Source organism: Balaenoptera ricei, chromosome 14, assembly GCF_028023285.1.
Source record: "Balaenoptera ricei isolate mBalRic1 chromosome 14, mBalRic1.hap2, whole genome shotgun sequence".
Taxonomy (NCBI): Eukaryota; Metazoa; Chordata; class Mammalia; order Artiodactyla; family Balaenopteridae; genus Balaenoptera; species Balaenoptera ricei.
Window position 1 is genome coordinate 6,261,813 of NC_082652.1, and position 17,354 is coordinate 6,279,166.

At 47.9% G+C, this 17,354-nt stretch overlaps 1 protein-coding gene across 1 annotated transcript in view; it reads right to left on the reverse strand.

Annotated features, from left to right (window-relative positions):
- The window catches only part of RFLNA (refilin A), a 222,653-nt gene that overhangs the window by 48,830 nt on the left and 156,469 nt on the right, over window positions 1–17,354 (reverse strand). The window contains exon 3 of the mRNA XM_059893962.1: window positions 2,885–2,947. The gene's annotated coding sequence lies outside the window, so the exon portion shown is untranslated. The remainder of the gene's footprint in view (window positions 1–2,884; window positions 2,948–17,354) is intronic.

Below are 17,354 nucleotides of genomic sequence, written 5' to 3' on the forward strand. Positions count from 1 at the left end.
TATTAATTTATTTTTGGCTGCATTGGGTCTTCGTTGCTGCATGCGGGCTTTCTCTAGTTGTGGCGAGCAGGGGCTACTTTGTTGCGGTGCGCGGGCTTCTCACTGCGGTGGCTTCTCTTGTTGCAGAGCACAGGCTCTAGGTGTGCAGCCTTCAGTAGTTGTGGCACGCGGGCTCAGTAGTTGTGGCTCGCGGCTCTAGAGCGCAGGCTCAGTAGTTGTGGCGCATGGGCTTAGTTGCTCCACGGCATGTGGGATCTTCCCGGACCAGGGCTCGAACCCGTGTTCCCTGCATTGGCAGGCGGATTTTTAACCACTGAGTGACTAGGGAAGTCCCAAGAAATGCCTTTTTAATGATTCACCTTTGAACATCAACATCATAACTCCTGTATTAGTTTCCTAGTGCTGCCACAATGACAAACTAAGTGGTTTAAATAACAGAAATTTATTGTCTCACAGTTCTGGAGGCTAGAGGTCCGGGATCAAGGTGTTGGCAGGGCCCTGCTCCCACTGGAGGTGCCAGGCTCCTGTCCTGGCTTCTGGTAGTTCCTGGGCTTGTGGCAACATAACTGCAGGCTTCACAGGGCCATCTCCCTGTTTGCATGTCTGTGCCCAAATTCCCCTGTTTATAAGGACACCAGTCATATTGGATTAGCACCACCCTACTCCAGTGTAACTTCACCTTGACTAATTGCATCTATAAAGACCGTACTTCCAAATCAGGTCCTATTCTGAGGTGCTGGGGGTTAGGACTTCAACCTACGAATCTGGGGAGGGGGACACAGTTAACCCATCACAACTCCTCTTTACTATAGAATGATATAGTGTCGACTTCAACCAGTTTTTCCAACTTATCCTTGTTGAGTGCCAGAGGGCCATGGAAATTGAGACGAATTCATTACTTACAATTCTCTATGGTGCTAAGTCCCCAAGTTCCTATTCTCTGTCTGATTCCCCTGTAATATGTGTGTGCAGACAGGCCTAGCCATGCATGCACACACATGCATATATGCACACACTCACACACACACTCACACACCCGTACCCACACAAAGGTTAAAAAGCCCATGGAGTTACGAATAAGGTTAAAGTGAGGGGGAAAAAGCATAACTTGGAAAAACTGACTTTGGATTTTAACCGATCCCCCAGTGTTTGAAAAATAGTGTGAGGATTTCAGGGAGTCCAGAGCGGCCCCCGAGGCCCGGGACCCTGCCTCTCGGTTTTGCTCCAATTCTCTTGCACAAGGGCCCAGTGTGGGTGGGTGGGATGTCTGGGGCAAAGACACAGATACTGTTATTCTGGGCTTCTCCTCAAGCTGGCAGCCACAGCTCCCACCGCCCCCCGAAAAGCCAGACTGTAGGTTCAAACCAGAGGTGTAATTGATGGCCTGGAGTGGCAAAGATGCCCCACTGCCCTCAGAAAAACACCACTTTGTTTCTGCACTGGAGCAGGGCAGACCAGACGCCGACCACACCAGCAACTTCCCAGATCTCGGCTGGTTGAGGATCTGCTACCCACCCTCAGGTTAGGAAAGGTGCCCCAGGAGAGCATTTGAAGAGCTGGGGGAAGAGCTCTAGACTTTTTCTCTCTTCAAAATTTTGCTTCAGCTGAGAACATTCATTTTTAACTCGTGTTTTTCTAGTTGGTGAAACAAAGTGGGGTTTTTGCCAAAGACCGACTCCAACTCTTAAGAATCTAAACTTCTAGAGATTAGGGACCCTATGTGAATTTTCTTTTTTGTTCACAGTATTCCTTGTAATTTTTTGGGGGGACCAGGTGGAGGAAAGTAACTGGTGTCTGCTAATACCCCTTGTGATGGCTGGAACCATTCCGCAGCATTGTTCATGCTTGTCTAACTTCTCTCTTGGCCCCAGGTGCCATCTGTCTACGTCTGGCACAAACTCCTCACTTCGGTCTCCAAGGCGCCCTCACGGGGTTCCCGCAGATTCACCAAGTGTGAATTTACATGCATCACCTCCCTTGGCAAGACTTTTCTTTCTCCTGGGTTCTCAGTCCTCCAGCCCCCACGCTACCTGTGGCTCCCTCTCCGTCATGTCCCGTGTCTCGTTCATTATCAGGTGGTGATCATTTTATCGCCTAATCTGTTCCTCCTTCTCATCCCTGTCTCCATCCGCTGACTTAGGTTCCTACTATGTCTCAATCACAGATGTTGAATCAGATGACATATGAGATTAGCTCACTGTTCCAATAACAATCTCAAAATCGAAGTGGTTTGACAGCAATGAAGATGTGTTGCTCACGCACGCTGACATAGGTTGGTCTTTGCTATCGTGATCTAGGGACCCAGATGCCTTCAATACTGTGGCTCCATCCAGCATCCTCCACTGGATGTTCTGTGTTCAGCCGGGAGACTGGAAAGTGCTTGGCGCTTCTCTAGGGACGTTTTAGGGGCCAGGCCTGGAAGTGCTGGCATCATTCTTGCCCAGAACTAGTCACATGACCCCACTGAGGGGGCAAAGGGTTCTGGGAAATGTAGTCTTGTGGGGGGGGGCACCCAGGAAGGAAAGGAGCGCAGGGATATAGGGGTAGCTGGCAGTCTCTGTCACCAAGCCCCCAAATTCACCCTCCACCACACAGAGTGACTCATAGAAGATGCCAAGATGGACTGCACATCCTTCAGGGACTCTCTTATCACTTGCTGGATGCTGAGCCAGCTTCTTAAAATGGCATCAAAGTCCCTCCGGACCCACCATATCCTGCCTCTTTGGTTTATGTCACAATATCCCCAACACCTCCCCACCCAAGAAGTGTCTCTCAGCCTCTCTTCTCTCACAGCACAAGTCCGGCCACGCTCTGACCTGGCCCCCAGAACTCGGGTGGTCTTCACTGCCCCTTCACCAGTGCCCCCCACCTCCACCTCACTCACTCATTTGGGAGATCGTCTTAGAAGCTGATGGTGATTCTGCTTCTCTCTCCAGACGGAGAGCTCCTGCAAGGCAAGGACGGTGTTTAATCCTTGTGAGTTTCCCTGTCTACTGCCCAGCACCCAAAATGCTTAATAAATGTTGATGGAGTGAATGGAGACCAAGAAAGGGCCCCCTCCCCATACCGGCAGGGGATATCCAAGGCAGGGTTCCTGAGACGACAAGATGCACCACTGGGGCCAGCATCACCTTCCAGGCCCCCATCCCCCCTGCAGCCTCCACGAGGCTGGAATGCCCTCTTTCCCCGAGTCTCTGAGATTCAACTTGCCTTTATTTCTAAATGCAAAATTTGAAAGTCTAGTTGTTGGTTGAGAAAACTGGTGCTGTGTGCTTTCATTTCTTAGGGGGCTGGGACCCTCTGACTTGGAGATGTTGGGATTTGCTGACAGGGCCTGGGACGGCTCTTTCTCCCTCACATTAAGAAGCCAACTCATGAGAAACCAACTTGCTTGGCTTGTCTTGCTGTAATCTTGTGGCCTGCAGCCTTTGGAATTGGGTTTATTTATTCATTTAAATTGCATTCTGGCATTTACTTGTGTTTGTTCTCTCCATAAAGACCTTTTTATTTCGGTCCCAGTGAGCTGTTTATTGCTTAGCACATGTGGCAGAAAAAAATGATTGGACTGGAGATGCCAATTTTGCTCTCCAGGGACCGTGGGCTGGAGGGGCTCCAGGATGGGGTTCTGCCCCCCACAGGGCACCTCTTGCCTCCAGGCCACTGGGAAGGGCCCCATCCAGAATAAAAACAGCTATCTGCAAACAGGAATGTCCTCATGCCCCACATGCAAGGAGGTTAGAGATGAAGATAGAAGCAGCCTCCACCACCCATCTCCAGGAAGATGCAACCTCTCAGATACTCTTTGGGAGAAAGCTGGATTGCCGTAATAAAAAGTACATGTAAAAAAAAAGAGCATCCCTAAGTTTGTTTTATGTTTTGGTTTTTATTCTAAAGGGTTGAGAAGGATGAGACTGGGCAAGAGGCATGTGAGATAAAAGTCACTGGCTACATTTTAAGATGGTTTTGGCCCGAGGGCGTGAGCAGAAGCTGGGTTTGCCAGGGATCCTGAAAGGGGTAGATGGATCAAAAGTGGAGGAGCGAACCCACCATCCAGAAATCACACTCCATGATATTTACCCAAAGGAGTTGAAAACTTACGCCCACATGAAAACCTGCACATGGATGTTTATAGCAGCTTTATTCTTTCAAACTTAGAAGCCACCAATATGTCCTTCAGTAGGTGAATGGATAAATAAACCCTGGTGCGTCCAGACAATGGAATATTATTCAGTGCTTTCAAGCTATCAAGCCATGAAAAGATGCGGAGGAAACTTAAATGCATATTACTAAGTAAAAGAAGCCAATTTGAAAAGGCTATACACTGGAAGATTCCAACTCTATGACATTCTGGAAAAGGAAAATGTATGGGGACAGTAAAAGATCAGTGGTTGCCAGGGGTTAGAGGGTAGGGAGCGATGAATAGGTAGAGCACAGAGGATGTTTAGGGCCGTGAAAATACTCTGCATGAGACCATAATGGTGGATACATGTCATTATACATTTGTCCAAACCCACAGAATGGACAACACCAAGAGTGAACTGTAATTGTAAACCATGCATTTTGGGTGCTAATGATGTGTCCATGTAGGTTCATCAGTTGTAACAAATGTACCACCTGGTGGGGATGTTGATAATGGGGAGGCTGTGTCTGTGTGGGGCAGGGGGCACATGGGAAATCTCTGTACCTTCCCCTCAATTTTGCTGGGAACCTAAACTGCTCTAAAAAAAAAAATGAAGTCTTAAAAAAAAAAGTAGAGGAACGGAATGTAGGCACTCATGTGAGTTGCAAAAGAAAGGAGAGAAATTGGACAGTAAGTAGTAAAAACAAGTCCAAATAAAGGTTTTTTTCCCTTGAGAACTGGGGGAGACCAAGCATCTTGGAAGATGGAAGCGTTCACAGGGAAAGAGGACCAGGTGCTACCAAGGAGGGATGAGAAAGAAAACCAACCTCTGAAGGAAAGTAAAAGGAGTCAGACTTAAGAGTAGGTGAAAGCAAGGGGGCTCGAGATGAAAAATAACATTTTATTTCTTTATTGAAGGCTTGCAGTATGGCAGGCAAGGCACTAAGCACTTTACATGTAACACCTCTTTTAATCCTCGTAACAGCTCCCTGATGTGGACACTATTATAATACCCATTTTCCAGATGATGAAAGCGAGGCTCACATAGGTTAAGGGATCTGTCTGTGGTCACACTGGGTGGATTCAGAATGGGATCTCATGTGCATCCATCAGAAGGGAAACCTCTCACCCACCAAGGATGGAGGAAGGACGCTCTGGAACAGCACCGTCCAATAGAAACAGGATAAGAGCCAAAAATGCAAGGCACAAATGCAAGCCACGTGTGTATCTTAAATTTTCGAGTAGCCACATTAACAAGGATAAAAAGAAACAGGGGAAATTCATTGTATTATATTTTATTTAACCCAATACATCTAAGCTATTATCCTTTCAACATGTAATCAATGTAGACAGATTATTAATTAGACACTTTACATTATTTTTTCATCTTAAGCCTTTGAAACATGATGTACTTTACAGTGTGGATCAAGTACTCAATAGCCACCTGTGGCCAGTAGCTACCATGTTGATGAGTCAAGGGCAAGAGAATGAGTCCTGTAGAAAGTACTAAGCCATATGTTGCGGACATAAAATAAGGGGTCTTCTGGTTGGTTTCAAGTCCAAGACTTGTTATATACTTTTAAAAAATAAACTTTTAAATTTGAATAACTTTAGGTCATGACGTTGCATCCCTGAGCAGGCACTCAGACTTGGTTTTCTCATCATCCTTCTTTCCTGGCTTTGTACCTTTCACCCAGACAAGGTTTTGCCAACACGGTTGGCTTAAGCCAACGGCTTCTGCTTTGGAGATGGAGACTTGCCTGAGGCAGACCTTGCCATTGTTTTTCTAGATCTCGGTTCGACCTCTGGTGAAAAAGGGCCCTGATGTAGTCTGTAGGTCTTCTGCCCACTGGAGGAGCACTTGGCAATGCCACGGGCATTATTGGCAGAGAAGTTGGGGAGGGAAATCGCTCTCTATGTTGATCTCTTGATTGTCTTTCCTATTCCCCGCCTTTGGCACTTGAACAAGCCACCGCTTCCCAGGCAATGGCTACGAGTGTGTTTGTCTTGGCATCTGGATGATGAGAGCCCTCTGAGCCTTGGTCATGCTTCTATTCTTGGCGCCTGACGGGGACTCACTCACTGAATTCTGGGTCTTTTCTAAGTGCCTAAATTAGGGTAAGCAAATACATAAAAGGAAAAAGGAGTTTTAGAAGATGTATTTGTGGGCCACTCAAATATAAAATACAGGGGCTTCCCTGGTGGTGTAGTGGCTAAGAATCCGCCTGCCAATGCAGGGGACACGGGTTCGAGCCCTGGTCTGGGAAGATCCCACATGCCGTGGAGCAACTAAGCCCGTGTGCCACAACTACTGAGGCTGTGCTCTAGAGCCCGTGAGCCACAATTACTGAGCCCGCATGCCACAGCTACTGTAGCCCGTGTACCTAGAGTCCACGCACAGCAACGAAGAGTAGCCCCCGCTCGCCACAACTAGAGAAAGCCCGCGCGCAGCAACGAAGACCCAGTGCAGCCAAAAATAAATAATAAATTTATAAAACTATATATATAAAATACAACTTGCTAAGCCACAAATAGTTTTCCTGGAGAAGTTGAGCAAAGCCGTAAGAAGATTTATCTTCCTGACAGGGGACAGCCCTGACCTGTCTGTTTCCAGCCTAATGGACATTGCAGAAGGGGGCTGGTGCTTTGGCAAGATAGGGGTTCCCTAATGTTCTTGAGAAGCTTTACCTCTAACACTGTTTGTGGTGCCCTTGGGGTATTTCAAGCATTGAGGCAATTTCAGGTTGGCTCATTTATGTGATAGTGATTGATGGGGGTGGTGATGGTGGTGATGGTGGCAGTGATGGTGGTAAAGACTGTGGTGGTGGTGAGTTCCACAAGGTGTGAATTGTCCACAAGGATACGTCGTGTCTTTCATTTTTGTATCTCCAACTCAGAATTCAGCTCAATAAATGCTTATTGAATGGGAGGCAGATACTGTAATTAAATAATTAACTGGGAAAAGAGGATTGCTCAGAGCTACCAGAGGACTAAATGGGAAACCAGGCATAGGTCTAGAGCCTTAAGTTAGTAGAGAAAATTAAAGTCTAACCAGACAGGAAAAGAGAAGAAGAAATTGGACATTTACACCCCTGTTCCCAATACCAGCTGCCCAGAACCAGGGAAGGATACATAACACATGGAATTCCAGCTCATGTGGTCATCATAGCAGTATCTCAGGGTGATAAGTAATCAGACAAGCAGACGTTTGATAATTTTCTATGATTACCCAAGGCCCTGAAATTCACACTTAGTTTCATCAATAATTTCCAAATTTTAGCCCTTTGTTTATCACTTCCAAATTTCTTGCTGTATCAGTGTACCACCTATACCAGGGATCAGTGAACTTTTCCATAAAGGGCCAGATGGTGCATATCTCAGGCATTGTGGGCTGGATGGTCTCCGTTGAAACTACTCAACTCTGCAGCTGTACTGTTAAAGCAACCAGAGCAATATAATGTGTCAATGGTGGGTGCGGCTAAGTGCCAATAAAACTTTATTGACAAAAAACAGGCTGCAGACTGGATTGGGCCCAGGGCTTCAGTCTGTAGACCCCAATTCATACTATTATTTACAAAGTATATTAAGGACTCACTGTAAGAATAAATAAAGTAAAATAAATTAATCTAAATTTTTTTTCATATCAATCCTCTAAATGGAAAACCATGCCATGCACACACAACTGCAAAAGTAAACTCGATGAAAATGAAACAAGGTTATTAAATTCTAACCACGTGGATGGACTGTGTAAGACTTGCAGCCTGAAGCCTAACCTTTCTTGTTAAAAAAAAAAGAAAATTAGGAAGTGCTAGAGAGGCAAGACTCATTAGCGCCAGGCTGAGTTTTTTTTCTTTGTAAGAATCAGCTGGATTAAAGAGCATTGGAGGGGGGATAACTTTCTCATGATGTGACTCAATCTCGTTTAAGTCCGTTCAATTTTCCACCTGAAGTCATCTGCTCCCCTGCAGTAACTGTTTCTGAGAAACCCTGGTTTCGTTTGCTGTTAAACTCTGACAATGAGAGCCCCGCATTTAGGGAAGGTAACATCCCAAACCATCAAGGCTGATTATCTTCCAAGAGGCAGGAGGCCCCCCCAGGAGGACAGGCCCCCGGGCAGCAAGCTCTGCTGGGGTGTAAGCCCTGCCCTCCCAGATCTCGTGCAGAGAAGGCAAATAAACCCTCCTGCTGGGTTATTACCCTTGACAGGCCCTGCTGGGGGGTTTCCCCCACCACCCCCCAGGATGATCCAGGCCAGGCCAGCCCTGACACCTGGATGACCAAGCAAGGTCCAGCGTGACTCACCCAGCCCCGCCCGGTCTGGCAGCACGCTCTCTGGACCGTGCTGGTGAACCGTCCATCAGTTCGTCTCCAGACCAGCAGGGGCTCCACGTGGGAGGTGGTAACCCAGCAGCAGAGGTTGTAAAGCCTGAGCCCTGGGGACCCAGATGATCCCAGGGCAGGAGGGACCAGGGCTTTCCATAGGCAGCCCTGATGCTCTTAAGCTCCAACCTATCATAGATAATAAACGAGGGGTGCAAACCAAACAAGGCCTGGGAGCCAAGTGGATGTGTGTCAGCTCAGGAATTATCAGCCGCAATCACTGTGAGTGAGTCAAACACCTGATTCAGAGACAAACTCAGCCGCTGGGCTCATACGTGCTGCATGAACAGCTGGGGTAGAGGTGGAGGGCCCAGAGGTGCGTGGGCACCAGGCCTAGACCCCACCCTGCCTGGAGCCTGGGAGGCTCCTGCAGGCCTCGTGGGGCTCATGAAATCGGGTATTGAAGATATCAGACGGCGACAAAGGGGGGTGGGGATGGGGCCTGAGGACTCCGAGGCCCAAGCGGGGTTCCCACCTACTCAGCATCCTGGTGCTTCCCTACTGACATCCTCCAGGGACAGAAGGGGACCAGGAGGGGAGCAGCTGCTCTGATGCTGCATACTCTTGCCCTCGGCGCTCCTGGGCTGGAAGTACCGGGGAGTTCGTGCCCCTCCCCCAGGGGACGGTGTGACCAGGGCAGCCCTCAGGGGGGTGGCTCTAAGGCATGCTCCACCCTGGCTTCCAGGGCTCCCCAACGGGTACTGAACCTCAGTAGCCCAGCAGTGACCTGCCTGAAAATGCATCCTTTCCTGCAGGCTTCCGGTCCCCATCTCACTGCCCACACTTTCCTCTGGCTTCTTCCTGGGCTCGCCTCCCAAATCCTTATCCCCTGGTACTCAAATCCTTGTCTCAGAATTTTTATGGTTTCACATCTTATGTTTAAGTCTTTAATCCTCTTTGAGTCGATTTTTGTGTGTGGTGTAAGATACGGGTCCAATTTCATTCTTTTGCACGGGGATAACTGGTTTTCCCAACATCATTTATTGAAGAGACTATTCCTCCCCCGTTGGGTGTTCTTGGTTCCCTTGTCAAAGATTGGTTGACCATATTTGTGTGGGTTTATTTCTGAGCTCTCTGTTCTGTTCCAAGGGTCTATGGGTCTGTTTTTATGCCATTACTGTACTGTTTTGATTACTATAGCTTTATAATATAATCTGAAATCAGAAAATGTGATGCCTCCAACATGGTTCTTCTTTCTCAAGATGGCTTTGGCTATTCGGGGTCTTTGGTGGTTCCATATGAATTTTAGAATTATTTTTTCTTTTTCTGTGAAAATGCCAGTGGAATTTTGAAAGGGATTGTGTCAAATCTATAGATCACTTTTGGTAGTATGGACATGTTAACAATATTAATTCTTCCAATCCATGAACCGAAAAGTTTCTGTACAACAAAGGAAACAATCAACAAAATGAAATGGCAAATCATGGAATGGGAGAAAATAGTTACAAACTATATATCTGACTGGGAGCTAGTATTCAAAATATATAAGGAATTCACACAACTCAATAGCAAAAAAAAAAAAAAAACCACACACACACACACAAATAAACTGATTAAAATATGAGCAGAAGCTCTGAATAGACATTTTTCCAAAGAAGACATACGAACTGCCAATAGGTACATAATAAGGTGCTGATCAATATCACTAATCATCAGGGAAATACAAATCAAAACCATAATGAGATATAACCTCACACCTGCTGTTAGAATGGCTATTATCAAGGAGACAAGGAATAGCAAGTGCTGGGTGTGGAGAAAAGGGAACCGTCGCACACCATTGGTGGGAATGTAAATTGGTGCAGCTACTGTGGAAACCAGGATGGACGGTCCTCAAAAATTAAAAATAGAACTACCCTATGATCCAGCAATCCCACTTCTGGGTATATATCCAAAGTATCTCAAAGAGCTATCTGTACTCCTACATTCATTGCAGCCTTATTCACAAGAGCCAAGATCTGGAAACAACCTAAGTTTCTGTTGACTGATAAAGACGTGGTATAAATACATATAATGGAATATTATTCAGTCATAAAAAAGGAAATCCTGCCATTTGCGACAACATGGATGAACCTGGAAGACATTATGTTAAGTGAAATATAGTCAGACCCAGAAAGACAAATACTGTATGATCTCGTTTGTATGTGGAATCTAAAACAGATGAACTCATAGTAACAGAATAGGATGGTAGCTGTCGGGGGCTGGGGGTTGGAATAGGGGGTGACATTGGTGAAAGGGTACAAAATTTTAGTTATGAATAACTTCTGGATATCTAATGTACAGCATGGTGACTATAGTTAATAACACTGTATTGTATACTTGAAATTTGCTAAGAGTAAATCTTGAGTTCTTTCTACATGCACAAGAAGGTAATTACGGGAGGTGATGGATGTGTTAATTAGCTTCATGAGGTCATCACTTCACAATGTGTTATGTATATCAAAGCATCACATGGTACATCTTAAATATATACCACGGTTATTTGCCAATTATACCTCAACAAAGCTGGAAAAAAATAGATTAATTGTTTAAGTCCATAAAGGCTCATACTGCATGAATCTGTTTATATGAAATTCTAGAAAATGCAAAATCATAGTGACAGAAAGAGATCAGAGATCACCTGGGGTTGGAGGATAGGGATGAGGTTTGACTGCAAAGGGGCACGAAGGAACTTTGGGGGTGACTGGAAAGCTCTAAGTCATGATGCCAATTTGGTATACAATTACCAAAATCTATCAAACTGTACTCTGAAATAAAGCCCAATAAAGCTGGGAAAATAAGTTCCAGAGCACAGAGTGCGGCTACAAAGAGAGATGAAGAATGGGAGCCATTAATGCAATCCACCGGCAGGGTGGAGTGAGGACGCAGCGCATCCTAAGATCTCCCGTGAGTGCCTGAGCCCCAGAACAGGACGGCTTTGAGGAGGGTTGAGTCAGGCACCCGCCAAGAGCCCGCCACCAGCGAGTCCCTCCTCCCCTCTGGCAGGCACCCTCTGCGGTCCTGGAGATGGTGGTCACACGCGTGCTGTAGGCAGGGGCTGGCTGGCTTGCAGGGGGCTCAGAGCTGGGGCGCACACAGCCCGGTTGTTACCTGGAAATCCCACGTGCTGAGGTCAGAAGGCTTCCCGCCTCCGCCCTCCTCCCCAGCAAGTGCAAACGCTGTGTGGACCTGCACAAACCTATCCCAGCCCTCTTCTCTGACAGATTCAAACAAACAAGACCCTTTGGGGGTCCCGAGCCCTGCAGGGGTCCTCCCGCTCACCTGTCACCCGGACATGCAGCCCCAGCTCCTCGCTTGCTGGTTCCCAGCCCCCGTGAGCAGAGCTGACCGCTGGCTCCTGCCTTTTCCCAGGCCTTTTGTGTTTCTGACTCTGCTCCCACCGACGCCGACTTACTCGAGCTGTGACGGTGGCCTCCCTGCCCCGGCTCCTCCTCGCTGCCTTGGGTCCTCGGATCACAAGCGGAAAGATGCAAAAGAGTGGTGTGCCCTGGCCTCCCCGTCACCACCAGGACGAGAGTCCAGACTCGGCTTCATCGTCCGTCCAGCATTTCTTTACTTAAACCGCCCCCATCCCCTCCTACTCCTTGACTGCCAAATACACCTACCTCATGCCTCCTTCTGCAACGATGATGATATATTTCAAACATTCAAGAAATATATACATAACAAGCCCTTCTGTGCCTACGACCCATGTTTAGGAGACAAAACATTTCAAATCACTTGAGACCCTCTGGGCACCCTACTCAGAGGGCACCCCCAGCCTACCTGCCCCTCCCCCTCTCTGGCCGTGCCCACCGCCCTGAATTGGGGGTTGAACATTCCCAGACGTGTCTTAGCCATTTTGCTACCTGTGCGTGTATCCCCCAAGCAATACCTAGAGTACTGTTTTGCGTGGCTTAAAACCTTATCTGTGTGATATGATATCATGGGCGTTCGTTTAGGTTTGGGTTCCCTTAAAAGCAGAGGCTGAGAGGATCTGGTGCAGAGTTTACGTGGGAGGTGAGGACAGGGAGGCCGGGGAGGGACTGGGGTGGGAGGAAAGGCAATGAAGGCTGAGCCCAGGGGCGGCTAGGCAGATGGGGCTGGGTCCCCGGGGGGCTCTGAGTGTGTAGAGCGACTCTCAGGGCGTCCGCTGAGGGCGGGGATGCTGGAATACACATCCCCTCCCACCCCTCAAGGTGGAAGGTCACTCCCGCAGGCAGAGAGAGTCCTCGGGGAGGGGTCGCAAGTGCCTGGGTCGGGGTCGGGGGGAGCGGCAGGCAGGGGTGGGAGCTGTGCCTCCACCAAGGGCCCAGGGGGGCCGAGGACATCCGGGCTGCTGTCGGCAGTGTCTGCTCCACGTTCTCCTGCAGCTGGGTTTTTCCTTCCAAGGTTCTTTTGAAATATATTCATGTTCAGTGAAATGTAGCTCTAGTAATCACCCTCCCACACACTTTTTTTTAGCCTTTAAAAATATACATAACGTACAATTCACCATTAGTGGCATTTAGTAGCTTCACAGTGGCGTGCAGTCACCGCCTCTATCTAGTTCCAGAACACTCATCACCCCAAAAGGAAACCCCATAGCCGTGTCCCCATTAAACCGTCACTCTCAATTCCACCCTCCCCCGGCCCCCGGCAACCACCAAACTACTTTCTATCTCTATGGATTTACCCGTTCTGGACATTTCATATAAATGGAATTGTGTAATATGCAGCCTTTGGAGTCTGGCTTATTTCACTTGGAACAACATTGTCAAGGTTCGTCCATGTGGTGGCCTGTGTCAGTGCTTCACTCCTTTTAATGGCTGAATACTATTCCATTGTATGGATGGACCATGTTTTCTTTATCCATCCAACTCTTGATGGACGTTGCGTTGTTTCCACCTTTTGGCTATTGGTAATAATGCTGCTATGAACATCTGTGTACACATTCTTGTTAGAACACCTGTTTTCAGATCCCTGGGCCATACACCCAGGAGCGGAATTGCTGGGTTCTATGGTGACTCTATGTTTCACCCACTGAGGAACTGCCAGACTATTTTCCACATCAGCTGCACCATTTTACATTCCCACCGGCAATGTACAAAGGTTCCAACTCCTCCACACCCTCACTGACACTTGTTATTTTCTGCGTTTTTCATTTAGCCACGACATGGGTATGGAGGCTAGTATTCCTTTGTATGAATCCACCAACCAATCCCTCTGTTCCTCTGTTGATGGACATTTAGGGTGTTTCTGATTGGGGTTGCTACAAACCACAGTGCTGTGAACACTCTCCCACACGACAGCCTGGCTTCTGTGTCTTCATTTAACATTTTGTCCTATACCGTTCCCATTTGGGAAAATCTTTCCTACCCTTTCACATCCTTCCTGCCTGATGGGTTCATCCGAGGCAGTGTTCAGGGCAAACAAACACCCATCGCTTAGACCCACACTGTCCAATTCTGCAGCCACTAACTTCACATGGCTATAAGGCACTCACAGTGTGGCCAGTCCAAACTGAGGTGGGCCATGAACGTGAAACACACACTGGATTTCAAAGATGTAATCTGAAAAAATGTGAAATATCTCATTAATAATAATAGTAATGTTCCGTATCAATTAATAATGTTGAGATGAAAATGTGTTAAATATACTGATGAAAATGTGTTAAATAAAAAATTTATTAAAATTAATTTCACCTGTTTCTTCTCACTTTCTAAAAAGTGGGGCTACTAGAAAATTTAAAATACGTGGCTTGCATTTGTGGCTCATATTATATTTCCAGTGGACAGTGCTGTTCTAGATTATTCATTTGCCCTGTCATGTGTTCCCTCACAGGGTTCTTTTCTGTTTCTTCACCCGGATTGTGAACTTCTTGAGAGACAGGCCAGGTCTTGTACACCTTTCTTTCCTCCAGCCCAGAGCAGCTTTGCAGATGGTGGGAATTTAGCAGAGGGATCCTTCCAAGAGCAGATCTGATCATGTTCACACTGTTTCAACACCAGCTCTGTCTTCCTTTCACATCTTTCAATGATTTCTGTTGACTTTAGGATAAAGCAAAACTCTTCAATGTGGCTGCAAGGCCCTGTGGGGTCTGGCCCCCACCCGCCTTTGTGTACCCCCTGTGCCCCGACCACCCTGGGCTTCTTTCCTCCTTGCTCCTGCCACAGGGCCTTTGCACATGCCAATCTCTCTGCTGGTGATGCCCTTTCTTTCCTTCATCACTAGTACCTTCTATTCATCCTTTGGATCTGCGCTCAAACAGATTAGGCTGACTCTAATCAAGGCTCAGGACCACAGAGAGCTCCCGCACACCTAAAAATAGGCAAACTCCGCAATGCATCTTCTTGAGCTAAATTGTATGTGCCCTGAGAATCCCTGGCCCTGTGGACCATCCAGGTAACGCCCCTGCAACATGCTCCCCACACTAGCTGGAGAAAGACACGTGAACTGGGGGGTTCTATATCTGGGTCTCAAGTGCCTTCGAAACGAAGTTTTGGTCCAAGAATAACACTGGTAACAAGATGCCTCATGTCAATTTTATGGGCTGCAAATACCTTCCAGTTAGACCATGAGGTAAGTTAAAGGCTTGAGCAGACCCCGAGAAGCTGCCAAAATGTTTCTCAGCTGCTCTTCTAAAAACGTCTCTGTCCTTGACTTTGGGCTGGGCCACCCCTGGCCAGGGGACAGAGGGAGCAGCAGCCAGCGGTTTCCAGCTAGGACATGACTGGGGCCAAACAATCGCTGCTGTCCAACACTGGGACATCCGAGCCACTGTGGGGATGGGAGCTTCTTTCAGGCCCATACAGCGTGCCAGCTTTTGTTAGAATTGATGCCAGATTTCACGTGGAGACAAGGGAAACTTTTCCCCTGAGGCCCAAGGGAAGACAGATGAGCTGCTTTCATATCTGTAAATGAAAAGCAGGCTGAGGGGACATCACCCCAAATCAAGTCACGCGGCAGCACTGGGCCACCACAGCGCTCTGGGTCTCTCTCTTTTCACACTCCCTAATTTTTTATTTTTAATTAATTAATTTATTTATTTATTTTTGGCGTGTTGGGTCTTTATTTCTGTGCGAGGGCTTTCTCTAGTTGTGGCAAGCGGGGGCCACTCTTCATTGCGGTGCGCGGGCCTCTCACTGTCGCGGCCTCTCTTGTTGAGGAGCACAGGCTCTAGAGCGCAGGCTCAGTAGTTGTGGCTCACGGGCCTAGTTGCTCCGCGGCATGTGGGATCTTCCCAGACCACGGCTCAAACCCGTGTCCCCTGCACTGGCAGGCAGATTCTCAACCACTGCGCCACCAGGGAAGCCCCACACTCCCTAATTTTTAAAAACGTTTAATTGAAGCATACGATATACATAAAAGTGTACAAATCAGATACATACAGTTCACTGAATTTTCATCACGTGCACATACCCATGTAACCAGCACCCAGGTGGAAGACCAGCACCTTCCTAGTTCCCCAAATGCCCTCCCTGGGTCCCGTCCCAGTTCTAACGTACACCCAACGCAACCACCATCCTCGCCTCCTGACTCTGCGGGGACGCGTGCTGGCTTCCGACCTCCACATAAAAAGAATCAGAGGCACGTGCCCCGCCCTGTCCTGCTCAACATCGTGTCTGGGATTCTTCCATGTTGTGTGTAGCAGATGTTTGTCGGTCTCACACACAGCACCTCACATAGAAACCCCATTTGTCCTGTTCACCTGTTGCTTGATCTTTGGACGATCCCCAAGCTCGGGGCCATTTCAAAGAGTCCTGCTCTGCATGTTGCAGTATGTGATTTTTGGTGAACATACGTGAACGTTTATAGAATGCCTGGATCATGGGGTATGTGTATGTTGAACATTTTAAGAAATGCCCAACTGTTTTCCAAACTGACTGCACCATGTTCCATTCCCACCTGTACTGGAGGAGAGTTCCAGTTGCCCCACATCCTTGCCAACACTTGGTATGGCTGGTCCTTTTCATTTGGACCAGCCTTCCGGGTGTGCACTGACGGGTATGAACATTCAATATCCCTAATAAAAAAAAGCCCAAGGACTTGGAAAGTTTGGGGAAGGGCAAGACTACTTCCTTTGTGTGTGTGTGTGTTGGGGGGCAGTTAGAAAGATGCATAGGGCAGTTTTTCTTGTGTGTTTGTTTTTAATTCTTAGTTTATTTGAGCAGGTAATATACTCACATAGCTCAGACCTGGACAAGTATAAAAAGGATATGTTGAATAAGATGTGTCTCTGAGGAAAGCAGAAGGACAAGCTCCCCTGCTCTGTCCCATCCCCAGGCTCCCAGACCCAGGCGATGGCTGTCTCCCCGGGGAGACCACCCCAGCGGGTTGGGCGAGCTCCTGGCGGGGCGCCCTGCCACAGTCTCCCATCCTGATGGGAGCATGGGAGCCGTTCCAAGCCAGGGGAGGGCAGGCTCATTCTCAGCTCATCAACTTGCTCCCTGGCATTTACAGTCAGCGTTTGAGCTTTCAAAGGAGTCCTCTTGACCGCTCACCAGGTTCCCCATTTTGCAGAATTATTTATGGTCTGTGCCACTTACTATTACTTTATGCACTTTAGTTAGTTATTTATACAGGCATATATTTTTACCAACTTCATTTGGAACCAGGGTGATGAAAACGAAATAGGCATGAGCTCATGGGCCGCAGGAGTCTTGGCAGCCGCAGGGGCCTCAGGAGCTGTAAGCTGACAGGCCCCCCTGCTTTGGTTGGCTTCTTTGGGGTCCTCTCTCTGGCCAGTGGGGTGGAGAGCTGGGATGTGAGTGCCTGATCAAGAGGCTGGCTGCAAGAGGGGCTAACGGCCTGGACTTGGGAGGTGAAGTGCATGGACTCAAAGCCTCTCCCTACTACCTAACTCTCTGTGCCTCAGTTTCCACAGCTGCCAAATGGA